Here is a 12,431-nt window from a genome sequence, read left to right as displayed (position 1 = left end):
AAGAGAGAGGAGGCGCCAAATGCTGCAACTGTAGCGAGCCACATGTGCTGCATTCCGCCGCCGCCCACGGCAGAACGGACGATCAGCACCTGCCAGGAAGGTGCAACCTGGCACCAGCTACGCCTCCACCACCAAGGCGGAGTCCGCTGACGCCACCACGAGACGACAAGCGGCCTTCCCGCCACTTCCGCCACGGGACTCGAACGAGACCGCACCAACCACCGCGCCTGGCTCGTCAGCCCCACAGGCTGCCTCCCAGGCCGACCACCACCAGGGTGGACGACGCACTGCCCGTCTACTCAACACTCCCGCGTCGCAGGCTGCTGGGCGCGCGGTCCAGCGAACGGACGCGACGGCGACGCCGCGCCCGGCCGCCCCCGCGCCCGCCGCTGCGGCTGTACCTGCACTATCAACAGGACCAGGAGCCGCAGACCTGGGAGCCCTTCTGGGCTCTCTCTCTGCCCTGCTCCAACAACTGCCCGTGCTAGTCACGGCAGTCACGGAGGCCCTCCAGGCTGCTACTGTCACCGTGAAGCCGCACTGTGGATAATCCACTCGTCCGTGGACTGACCGTTTGCGGCTTCAACGCAAACAGCCTGTTCCCCCAACAAAGTGAGTTTCGCCAGTTCATGCAGGACGAGGCCATTGACCTCTGCCTGGTCAGCGAAACTCACCTTAAACCCGGGGTCCACGTGCGTGTAGCACACTATGTTTGCTACCGCAATGACAGGCCAACAGCCGGCGGTGGCACCGCCATCTATGTACGTGCATCACTCAGGCACCACCAGGTGCAACTTCCGGACCTGGCAACCCTGGAAGCCACTGTGGTGACGGTCACGACGACAGCCGGCCAGATCACGTTCGTGGCAGTATACAGGCCACCACGCGGACACCTCCAGGAGGCGGACGTCGACGCGCTGCTGACAGTTGGGGGGAGGGTGTTTATTGCGGGTGACTTCAATGCGAAGCACCCGGAATGGAACTCCCGCCTCACGAATGTCAGTGGCCGCCGACTTTCCCGCGCTGCCGCGAGGACCGGTGCCCTTTTCCTGGGCCCACAGGAGCCCACAATCTACCCAGCCAGGGGACGGCCGGACGTGCTCGATGTCGCAGTCATAAAAGGCATCGGGCACCACACGACCGCCTCCACACGGTGTGCACTGTCGTCAGACCACCTGCCGGTGGTCTTCGACATAGATGTCGCCGGAGCCAGGCTGCCACCACGTCGACAGACGTACCGGCGCGTGGACTGTGAGCGTTTCCAAGAGATAGTCCTGGAATCGATTGCGGACACACCCGATCCAGACGCAGTGGGCGCAGACGCCACTCTGCGTGTCCTCTCCCGCCAGCTACTGCACGCAGCCGACGAAGCCATCCCCCCAGCCACAGGGTCCCAGGGACTTCTCCCGCAACCTACCGCCTCCGATACGGGAAGCAATCAGGGAGAAGAACAGGCTGTTCTGGGAGTGGCAGCTCACCTGCCAACCCGCGACGAAGCGACGCCTCAACCGCCTGCGGAGAGACATCAAAGCAGCGGCTGAGGTGCACAGGAACAGCGTGTGGTCGGCCTTCGTCGCCTTCCTCAACCCAGAGGACGGCAGCATCTGGCGCACGGTGAAGTCGTTCCTGCGCCGACAGCGCATACCACTAATACTGGTTGGGCAAGACGTCGTCTGCAGCCCAGACAGAAAAGCAGGTGTTCTGGCGGACCAATTCCAATCGTCGTTGACCCCGGTGGACGACAATCTGGATGAAGACCACATCCAGCGGGTAGCCGAGCAACTCCCAGTGTTCCTGGAGACAAGGGACGACGGGGACGTCATCGAAGCCATCTCTGAGGCAGAGGTGGCCGCACAGCTGAAGGTGCTCAATACTAGGAAGGTCGGAGGCGCTGATGGGGTCACCAACCACCTGCTGAGGAACCTTCCAGCAGGGGCCTATCCGCTGCCGGTGGGTATCTTCAACCAGGTCCTTCGCTCGGGTGTCTACCCCTCTGTGTGGAAACATGCAGAGGTGGTGGCCATCCCCAAAGTGAACAAGGACCCATGTGATGCTGCCAATTACAGACCCATCAGTCTGCTACCGGCCCTCTCCAAAGTGTTCGAGTGCCTCTACGCCAGGCACCTGCTTCGCCACGTGACAGCAGAAGGAGTGATACTGGATGAGCGGTTCGGCTTCCGGAGGGGTCACTCCATGGTCCATCAGCTGATGCGGCTGGTGGAAGAGGCCATGCGCGCCCTGGAGACGCGGGAATACCTTGGGGCGGTGTTCCTCGACGTCTCCAGGGCATTCGACTCCGTGTGGCACGACGGCCTCGTGTACAAACTTTTTGTGCACGGGGTCCCGACGTCGCACAGGGTCCTACTCTGGTCGTATCTGGCCGACAGGACTTTCCACGTCCGCCTGGACGAAGGGACGTCCACGCACCGACCCATCCGAGCTGGAGTGCCGCAGGAGTCCGTTCTCGGCCCCTTGCTCTACTCCTTATTCACGGCCGACGCTCCGCGCGTGGCGCCGGTGAAGTTGGCACTCTACGCCGACGACACAGCGCTGTTCGTGCGCAGTATGAATGCAGTCGAGATTCTCCGCCTGCTCCAGCGTGGATGTGAGGCCCTCGGTGCGTGGTCGACCAAGTGGCGCCTGAAACAGAATGCGGCGAAGAGCCAGGCAGTGGTGTTCACACGAAGACCACTGCCACCAGATCTTCCGCCAGTCACCGTCATGGGAAGCCCCGTCCCATGGAGCAGGACTGGCCGCTACCTGGGAGTCATTCTCGACCAGAAGCTAACGTGGAAAGCCCACATCGAGGACGTCAGGGGCAGAGCAATAGGGCGCCTAAGCGTTCTGTACCCTCTGCTCAACCCGTCGTCTGCCTTGCCTCCCCACCACGGCACCACACTGTACCTAGCGCTGGTTCGTCCAGTGCTGGAATATGCGGCCGTGGTGTGGGGCAACGCAGCCGACACACACATCAACAAGCTGCAGAGGGTGCAGAACAGGGCGCTCAAGCTCGCTCTGCGCCTACCGAGGCTCTATTCGACCGCTCGGCTATACCGCCAAACCGGCATCCCCTTCCTCCGCAACCGATTTAAACAATCGGCGCGGCTCTTCTATGAGCGGACTGTACAGTCCGCCAATAGGCTCATTAGGGACTTGGGCCATCCTATTCACCACAGGCCAACCACGCGTTGGCCTGACCTGTTACGAGATTAATATCTCGTGGCAGAGAGAGGACAACTCCACCCAGCAAACACCTCAAGCCAATTCGTACCGTGAGGAAGCCTCTCCACAGATACAGGATTATGCAGGAACAGCAGTGTATGCTTAGCCTGCTCCCAACACGGGTCAGGGCAGACCCGTATGGATAAGTGACAGTGACCTGGGTGTAACGCTAGACAAAAAAATGTTGTTTCACCTTCACAGCGGGGAAAAGCGGAAGAGAGGTATAAACCTCGCAAAGGCCCTCCTGCCCTTTTTCCTCAGCAGGGAGATGTGGACGGAAACAAAAAGAACACTGTACAAAACAACAGTCCTCCCAGCACTAACGTACGGGTGTTCTGCGTGAGGAATCACGTGCCAGACCAACCACAGAAAGTTGCAAAGGGTGCAAAACAAGGTACTAAGGTGGATTCTGGACGCCCCACCATGGACACCCGTACGCGAGCTCCACGAAACAGTGGAAATCGAGATGATACAAGATACAGTTAAAAGATTAGTAAACACACTATTTGACAAACTAGAAGCACTAAGAGAAAACTGTAGACAACTCAGGAGCACAGGTACTGTGATACTCCGAACGTGGCACAGGCAGAGAGTGCCACGCCAAATCATACAAGACCCTGTAGATTAGATGAGTAGATTAGTAAGCAATAGTGAATAGCCTAATAGTTTAATATGATTTTGTTTCTATCTTAGTCCATTAGCACTCCCCTTTAATATAATATACCCTTGTTATTTGTCCTTGAAAATCCTTGCTCGCTTGTTGGGAACCAATAGGGAACAGATAAATGTCTAAATTGTTTTTGCCTTGGTTAGTAGTTAATTTGTCTAGCTGATTTGTGCTCCCTTGTTGAAATCCAATAGTGTTTAGATAAATGTGTAAATTGAGTACCTTTAGTTTACCGCATTTATACCCAAGCAACTTAGAGTAGGACCCAAATAAAGTAAGACGTAGTGACTAAGCCCATTTCCCCCCTCCCCCCCTCCCACTCTCTGTCGGCTGTGCGACCACCCTTAGCGTCATAGATCAAACTAGAGTGAACCACACTAGACTAGACGGTTGAGAGTCAATGTTAAAGAGAGAAGCACACCTGCTGCAGACCAACGAACGCACGACGCCCGTACCCAGCGGGCAAGCGGCGGGAAACAATGAGCACAGCGGCCGCCACAGAACGACGACAACATCTCGCCGAGCGGCCGACTGGCGCAACTGTACAAAAGGAAAGCAGTGGGAAGCAGCACCCGCTGCACCCACTGCACAGAACCAAACAACTAAAACCCACGCCTCATAAATCGAGGATGGTCGGGGGCCGCAAGGCCTTATTGTTAACGACCATGCCCTCCAAAGCCCACGATTTGTTTCTGTCAATAAAAATTAATCGCAGAGAATAACAAAACAAACCACACGCAGAGATCGTCGGTCTCCACCGGCAGCTGCAAGAGTTGCGGGAAGAAATCCGGACGACGCACAAGAAGACACCCGCCCCCGTTGCCACCCCCACGGTGGCACGACAAGTTGGGGTGGATGTGTCCACGCAAACGGATGTGTCCACGCAGACGGATGTGTCCGGGCAAACGGACGTCGCCCCGGAACCTGTAGCAATAAAGGAGACCGGGGAGACGCCCATGGACGTGGTACAGTCCGTCTCGCCGCCGCCGCCGGAAGTGGTGAAGCAGCACCTGCAGGACATACAAGCAGCCGTCACTCCTGTCTCTGCGTAAACGCAGACGACACAGGAAGTGCCGATGGAGTCCGAGGGAGAAGAAGAAGACGAGCCGTTCGAGTGCCTCCCCCTCCCCAACAAGAACTGTGTGAGGGAGGTGCTCACCAAGATCGCAGATTCCTTGCGCGACGGTATCTATCCCCATCATGACCATCCCTACCCTTTCACGGTACACAACATCCCTCCCCTTCCTCACAAACCTTACGATTTCCACTGGGGGTGCGAATCCTTAAACCAGAAGCTGCGCGGGAGTGCAATCGTCAGCCGTGGAGATCTGGAGCTCATAAACGAGCACCCGATCATCACGTATGAGGACTGGAAATACATGACTGAGGAAGCAGTCAAGTATATCCGGACACAGCTGCCACCACCCAGCACAGAAGACCGGGGTTCTTGGAACACTCGTACACCGAGCCAAGACACTGTCTGACTCTGACAGCCTGGCAGGGGAACTTGAACATCTTCAAAAAGTGTTTGCTAACAACGGATTCTCATCCAGAGACATCCGCAGAGCTCTACATCCTGCCAGACGTCAGGATACACCGGAGAACGAGCAAGAAGAAGAAATCAAAAAGCTGGCATTTTTACCGTATGCCGGGCCTGTTTCTGCCAAGATCAGCAGAATACTAATGAAGCATAACATCAAGAGTGTCTTCTGCCCACCTAGCAAAATCAGGGCTTTACTTGGAACAGTCAAAGATGACCTGGGATTAAGGAAGCCTGGCATTTACAATATTCCTTGTGAATGCGGTATGTCCTACATTGGCCAAACGACTAGAACGGTGGAAATCAGATGTAAGGAACACCAACGACATACCAGGCTAAGGCAGGCCACAAAATCAGCAATTGCTGAACACTGCCTAGAGTTGGAACATTCCATGGATTATGAGAACACCAAGGTCATGATCCAGACTCCCAGGCTCTGGGATAGTGTCATCACTGAATCTATAGAGATAAAGATGGCACAAAACCTGATTAACCGGGAAGCAGGATACCAGCTAAGCACTGCATGGAACCCGGCATTTGAACTGCTGAAGCAATACCGGAGAAAATATGTTTCCAACACCAACAACGAGCCTCAGACATCCGCACACTGCGGGCACGAACCAAGAAGGGATCACCAGGAAGCCTCAGCCGCAGTCGGAGGCGGCCAGAGTGGGCGCGGACGGAATAGGGAACACCTAGAGCGGCAGGATAGCGCGACTCGCGGGCGAGGACCGACTAGGGAACGGCAAACAGAACACCAGGCACCGGGCAGGCATAAATATGCGACCCGGTCCAGCAAGCAGCCGGTCTCAGGTCACACCTGATGAAGACGTCAAGTAATGACGTCGAAATATCGTGTTTGGAAGACGCTGATATCCGGCAGAAAACCCGATTTCCACGAGATGTCAATTGAGTAGATATTTGAAAGAACTCCATTAGGCAACCAACATTTCACTGCTGTATCTACATTAATTAAATCATAATGGCACTGACAGTATTTTGTGGGCAAACTGTATACATTGTGAATAATATATATATATATATATATATATATATATATATATATATATATATATATATATATATATATAGACTTTCATGCCGATTTCCAGAATACACTGGGGGTCTCTACTCCTTCATATTCAGCTGTTGCCAAGTGGACAAATGAATTTAAAAACGTTCAAACGTGTGTGAAATCTTATGGGACTTAACTGCTAAGGTCATCAGTCCCTAAGCTTACACACTACTTAACCTAAATTATCCTAAGGACAAACACAAACACCCATGCCCGAGGGAGGACTCGAACCTCCGCCGAGATTAGCCGCACAGTCCTAAATGAATTTAAATTTGGTTGGGAGAGCGTAGATGATGATCCGCGCAGTGGTCGGCCAAGATGTGTAACTACTCCAGAAATCGTTGCAAAAGTGCACAAAATGATCATGGATGATCGGCGATTGAAGGTGCGTGAAATTCCTCACGTTTGCCAGATGTCATCTGGAAGGGGATATCACATTTTAACTGAAGAATTAGAAATGAAAAAATTATCTGCAATTTGGGCGCCGCGACTCTTTTACGCTGGATCAAAAACGCATGAGAATGGACATATCAGAACAATGTTTGACACGTTTTAAGAGAAGCGAATAAGATTTTTTGCGCCAGTTTGTGACCACAGATGAAACTTGGGTGCACTACCATACCCCAGAAACAGAACAACAGTCAGAACAGTGGAAACATGCTGCTTCTCCGCCGTTAAAGAAAACAAAGACAATTATCTCGGCGGGATAGGTCATGCCACCAGTGTTGTAGGATGCGAAAGGAGTTTCTGTTTGTAGATTATGTCCCCTATGGGCAAACAATTACTGGCGGATACTATGCTAACCTCCTGGACAAATTGCAACAAAAGAAACAGGAAAAAAGGCGAGGTTTAGCAAGGAAGAAGTTATCTTCCATCAAGACAATGCGCGCCTCACACATGTAACGTCGCCACGGCAAAATTACGCGAACTCAGGTACGAATTGTTGCGACAGCCGCCTTATTCACCTGATATGGCTCCATCAGACTTCCATCTCTTCCCAAAACTGAAAATTTTTCTTGATGGATAAAGACTCACTTCAAACGAAGAATTGATAGCTGGTGTTGACAACTATTTTGCAGGCCTGGAGGAAACTCATTTTCCAGATGGGATCAAGTCACTGGAACATCATTGGACCAAGTGCATTAATCTACTAGGAGTCTATATTGAAAATAAATGATTTTCAGTGATGTAAGTACTTTTTTCTAATCCGTTCCGAGAACTTTTCAAACCACCCTCGTAGATACACTCGTACCCATCATAACCATCAAAAACACATATTCTTCGGAATCGGTAAAGTACTCTTTCTGAACCAACTGTATTATTCGCTCAATGGCTCGTGTAAAAGCTATATGTGAGATCTAAACACTCGTGTGAATAAAACAACAATTTTCTTTTAGAGATTCAATATTCTCGTCTGCCACTGTGTAATATTTCACGAATAGAAACTGACATTTTTGTATACACAAACAATTTCGTATAAGTAATTTCAAAATCGGATGTGTCTGTGTCATTCCCTCTTGGTAGGAATGATGGCTGAGAATTTTGCTGGTAGGTACATCTTGCAGTCCTTCAGATGAACCAACACCGTTCCTCCAAACTTGGTACTGACGCATCTTGCACTCAGTATCGTATGACACCACTCTTTTTCCAATGTTGACAGTCTTTCGCAGATTCCACACTTTTCGAGTTCTGTAACATGGAATCCCTGCATTCATGTATTACAGTAAGTAATTAGTAAGTAAAATATATATTTACCGATTCATATTTTTTTCCGAAGCAGCGACTGCTGTGTTGATTCTCCAAAGGTTCAGTGATAACTGAAAGCTTCCCAGTGCGTTTTTCCGGCTTTTGTACACACACAAAAAAAAGTTCTGTATCAACCCAGTTCCCAGAACTTCTGAAGATAGACGTTGACTGTAGATAGTATATTACAGACACAGTCTCTTTGATTCTTCAGAGATGTCACTAAACCCGGAAAAAGATGTACACAACCATGCATGAGCAGCACCTATTAGACGGAGGGTGCCGACAGCCGATCAGTTCAAGTCATTCCACCAGGAAGGAGGTACACGACTCGTGTTGTCTGTAGTTCGACCATGCCTAGACGACCAATACCGCGGTTCGATCGCGTCCACTTTGTTTCTTTCTGCCAGGAAGGACTCTCAACAAGGGAAGTGTCTAGCCATCTTGTGTGAGCCAATGCGAAGTTGTCCGGACATCGAGGAGATACAGAGAGACAGAACTTTCGATGATATGTCTCGCTTAGGACGACCAAGGGCTACTACAGCAGTTGATGACCGCTACCTACGGATTATGGCTCGGAGGAACCCTGACACCAACGCCATCATGCTGAATAATACTTTTTGTGTAGCCACAGGACGTCGTGTTATGGCTCCAATTGTTCGCATATGCCTTCAATCAGACAATCGTCAGAGACGTGTTTGGAGGCGATCCCGTCAGGCTGAACGCCTTAGACACACTGTCCAGCGAGTGCAGCAAGGAGGAGGTTCCCTGCTGTTTTGGGGTGGCGTTATGTGGGGCTGACATACGCCGCTGGTGGTCATAGAAGGAGCCGTAACGGCTGTACAATACGCGAATGCCTTTCTCCGACCGATAGTGCAACCATATCGGCAGCACATTGGCGACGCGTTCGTCTTCATGGACGACAATTTGCGCCACCATCATGCACATCGTGTGAATGACTTCCTTCAGGATAACGACATCGCTCGACTAGAATGCCCAGCATGTTCTCCAGACATGAACCCTATCAGACATGCCTGAGATAGGCCGAAAAGGGCTGTTTATGGACGATGTGACCCACCAACAACTCCGAGGGATCTACGCCGAATCGATGTTGAGGAGTGACAATCTGGACCAACAGTGCTTTGCTGAACTTGTGGATAATATGCCACGACAAATACGGGCAAGAGGACGTGCTACTGGGTATTAGAGATACCGGTGTGTATGGCAGTCTGGACACCATTTCTGAAGGTCTCACTGTGTGGTGGTACAACATGCAATGTGTGGTTTTCATGAGCAATAAAAAGGGCGGAAATGATGTTTATGTTGATTTCTGTTCCAATTTTCTGTACAGGTCCCAGGACTCTCGGAACAGAGGTGATCCAAAACGTTTTTTGATGTATGTGGTATGCCTCCCCACATAGTCAGCAGGGCTTTCTGTTGTGCTGAATCAGGTATTGCAAAATCATATTCCTCAGAAAAGCTAGTCTCCCACAAACACCAAGCATGAGGAAACAGACATACCTGAGAAAGATGAGAAAACTGTTTTTTTTTCTGGGGAAAAAACCACTCACAAGGGTTTAACACACTCAGTTTCTTCTTCTCCCGACTGTAAGGCTCTAGAGCGAACCAAAGGAGTCGTTCTAAGTTACAAAAGTTGTGGCCTGAACCATATCAATATTTATTTGTATTATCTACAGAGAATTCCCTAGCTAATTGTTCAGCACAGAAGCTCATGTCTCAGCAGCGACAGGAGGCCGCCAGTATTGGGACAACCTATGTTCTACCCCACGCTCTATTGTTGCCAGATATATCCAAGATGGCGGCGATGACGTCATTCAAGATGGCGGATTTTGGCAGGAACTTTGAATTTTGGTGGGATGATCAGTCATTTGGGCTACCTCCACTAACCTAAAACCCTCCCCCAGAAAATGATGGGAAGTTCAAATTCCATCAGGATAATCCATCACACCACAGTTACCTCTACTAACCAAAGAAAATAGCAGAAAAGAAAGGGCACTTGGACTACCTCCACTAACCTAAGTCATCTGACCACTACATCCTCCTAGTGATTGGTGGGAAAAGCACTCAGCGAATGCTGGACATAAGTCTGTATTATTTTGCATGCACTATTTATTTAAACAATTAGAGGTAGCAAAATAGTTTACTTGGGCTTGCTCCACTAACCTAATTCATCTGACCGCCACTTCATTCTAGGGATTGGTGAGAAAAACACTCGACCTGTGCAACTCATAAGTCTGAATTATTTTGCATGCACCAGTCTTTATTTAAACAATTTGATACAGTACAGCCATCCAGTGTATTCAACATAGGGTCTGAAGTCCAACTGATGTAGTACACAGTACTGCCACCAGAGGGTGCTGGTGTCCATTCCTTGACATAATCCAAGATGACGGTATAGGGTCGGGGGGGGGGGGGGGAGGAAATGGCGGGAAACAGTGTGGTCACCATGGGGTCCCGGATCCAACTGACCTAGTACACAGTACCACCACCAGAGGGCACTTCTGTACATTTCGTAACGTAATCCAAGATGGTGGAGGGAAATGGAGGGAAACAGTGTGGTCGCCAAGAGGTCTGGACCTAGTACACAGTACAGAGGGTGCTCTCGCCCGTTCAGTGACATAAGCCAAGATGACTGTCTGGAGGGAAAAATGACTCAGCTTGTGCTGGGGTGTTGGAGAGAGGAAGGAGTGTACATGTTTTATTTTGGAAGACTTTATTTAGGGGCCGCTTTGAGATAGTGTATTTATCACACTGATACAAAACACACGCTCTGACATCCTTGGGGTCACGCTACACAGCCCACAGATCTGTAAACTACTCCTAAATAACGCTCTGCAGACTCGCAAACAAGTCCTAAATTACCGAAATAATTTCAGTACAGACATGCAAACTCCTCCTAAACAATACAGTACACGAAATCTACTGTTAAACTGTCAAAATTACGGATAGCACAGCCTAAGGACCTGCGTGCAAAATAACGCAACAGACACAGAAACAATGTACGCAGGCACTGCCCTCCGCACACTGTCCACTGGATCTCATAGGAGGCTAGCGGCAAACCCCGCTAAGTGATATGGGAGCAAAGACCTATTTGCAGACTGCAGATGCTACTAGGTGGGCCGCACGCGCATGTGTTCACCACTGCTGGTGTGAAACCTCCCTCTACCTGCGTCCGGCAAAGAGCTATTGCTGAGCGACACTGCAGAAATCAGTACCAGAATATCACAAGCCGCTTTCTCCCTAGCAATTCTAACGGACCAAGCAAGACGTGTGGCTGATGCATCGCCGCACATAGCTACGTACCACTGCAAGCGCATCTAGTAACTTTCTCAATATTACACTAAAGCCACATGGCCATCTAAAATAAAAACCGTTTCGAACTCTGGGAAATTGTGTAGTGCTCCAGAAACACTTGACAGTCGCTTTCTTATGTCTCAGCTTGTATGCACGGAAATTCTTGCCCTAACAGAACCTGTTTACGAAAATAGCGCAGAATAACGTCGAATGCATTCTTCCCCGTGGTCCTAACATGACACCACGTGCATCACGTGTTACCCTTCCTACTTTCAACATACACAAACGTTCTCACCGCTATGTACAGACTTCTATTTCCCAGCACAATGGACGTCTTGTGAATGAATTGGGCATTATGACTGGCTCTTTTTGAATTTACCCGCCGAACTACTGATGCCACCGGTATGGAAGAACCATCCACCATTTTTTCCTTCTGCAGGTGAGGCTTTCAGCGTCAAAAAAAAATATTTCACACAGACCGCCATATTGGACCAACAATTCAACTTTGCAAAGCGCCCCGTATATTGTCAGGTTATGAAAAACACTGGTCACTCAATGAGGACAGGTGCTTGAATATTAGAGCGTGAAATGGTTCTCCAACCCATCAATATATCACCACTTTCTGTGTCGATGGAGTAAACATACAATTCGTATAATACACCATACAAAAATCACCTCTTTCACATCGTTCAAACATATACCGCGAAGACAGATAGCACAGTAGATATATTCTCTGACACTGGATATTTTCCTGTGAGGTCGGCAGTCATCCACTTCCGATGGTTGACCAGAGCGTCCTCAGAGGGTTGAAGTCACTCTCACAACTGTTCTACAAATTCGAGCTCATTTCACCTTGACACAAACACATT

This window comes from Schistocerca americana, chromosome X (assembly GCF_021461395.2).
Source record: "Schistocerca americana isolate TAMUIC-IGC-003095 chromosome X, iqSchAmer2.1, whole genome shotgun sequence".
Classification (NCBI taxonomy): Eukaryota; Metazoa; Arthropoda; class Insecta; order Orthoptera; family Acrididae; genus Schistocerca; species Schistocerca americana.
This window is presented reverse-complemented; position numbering follows the sequence as displayed.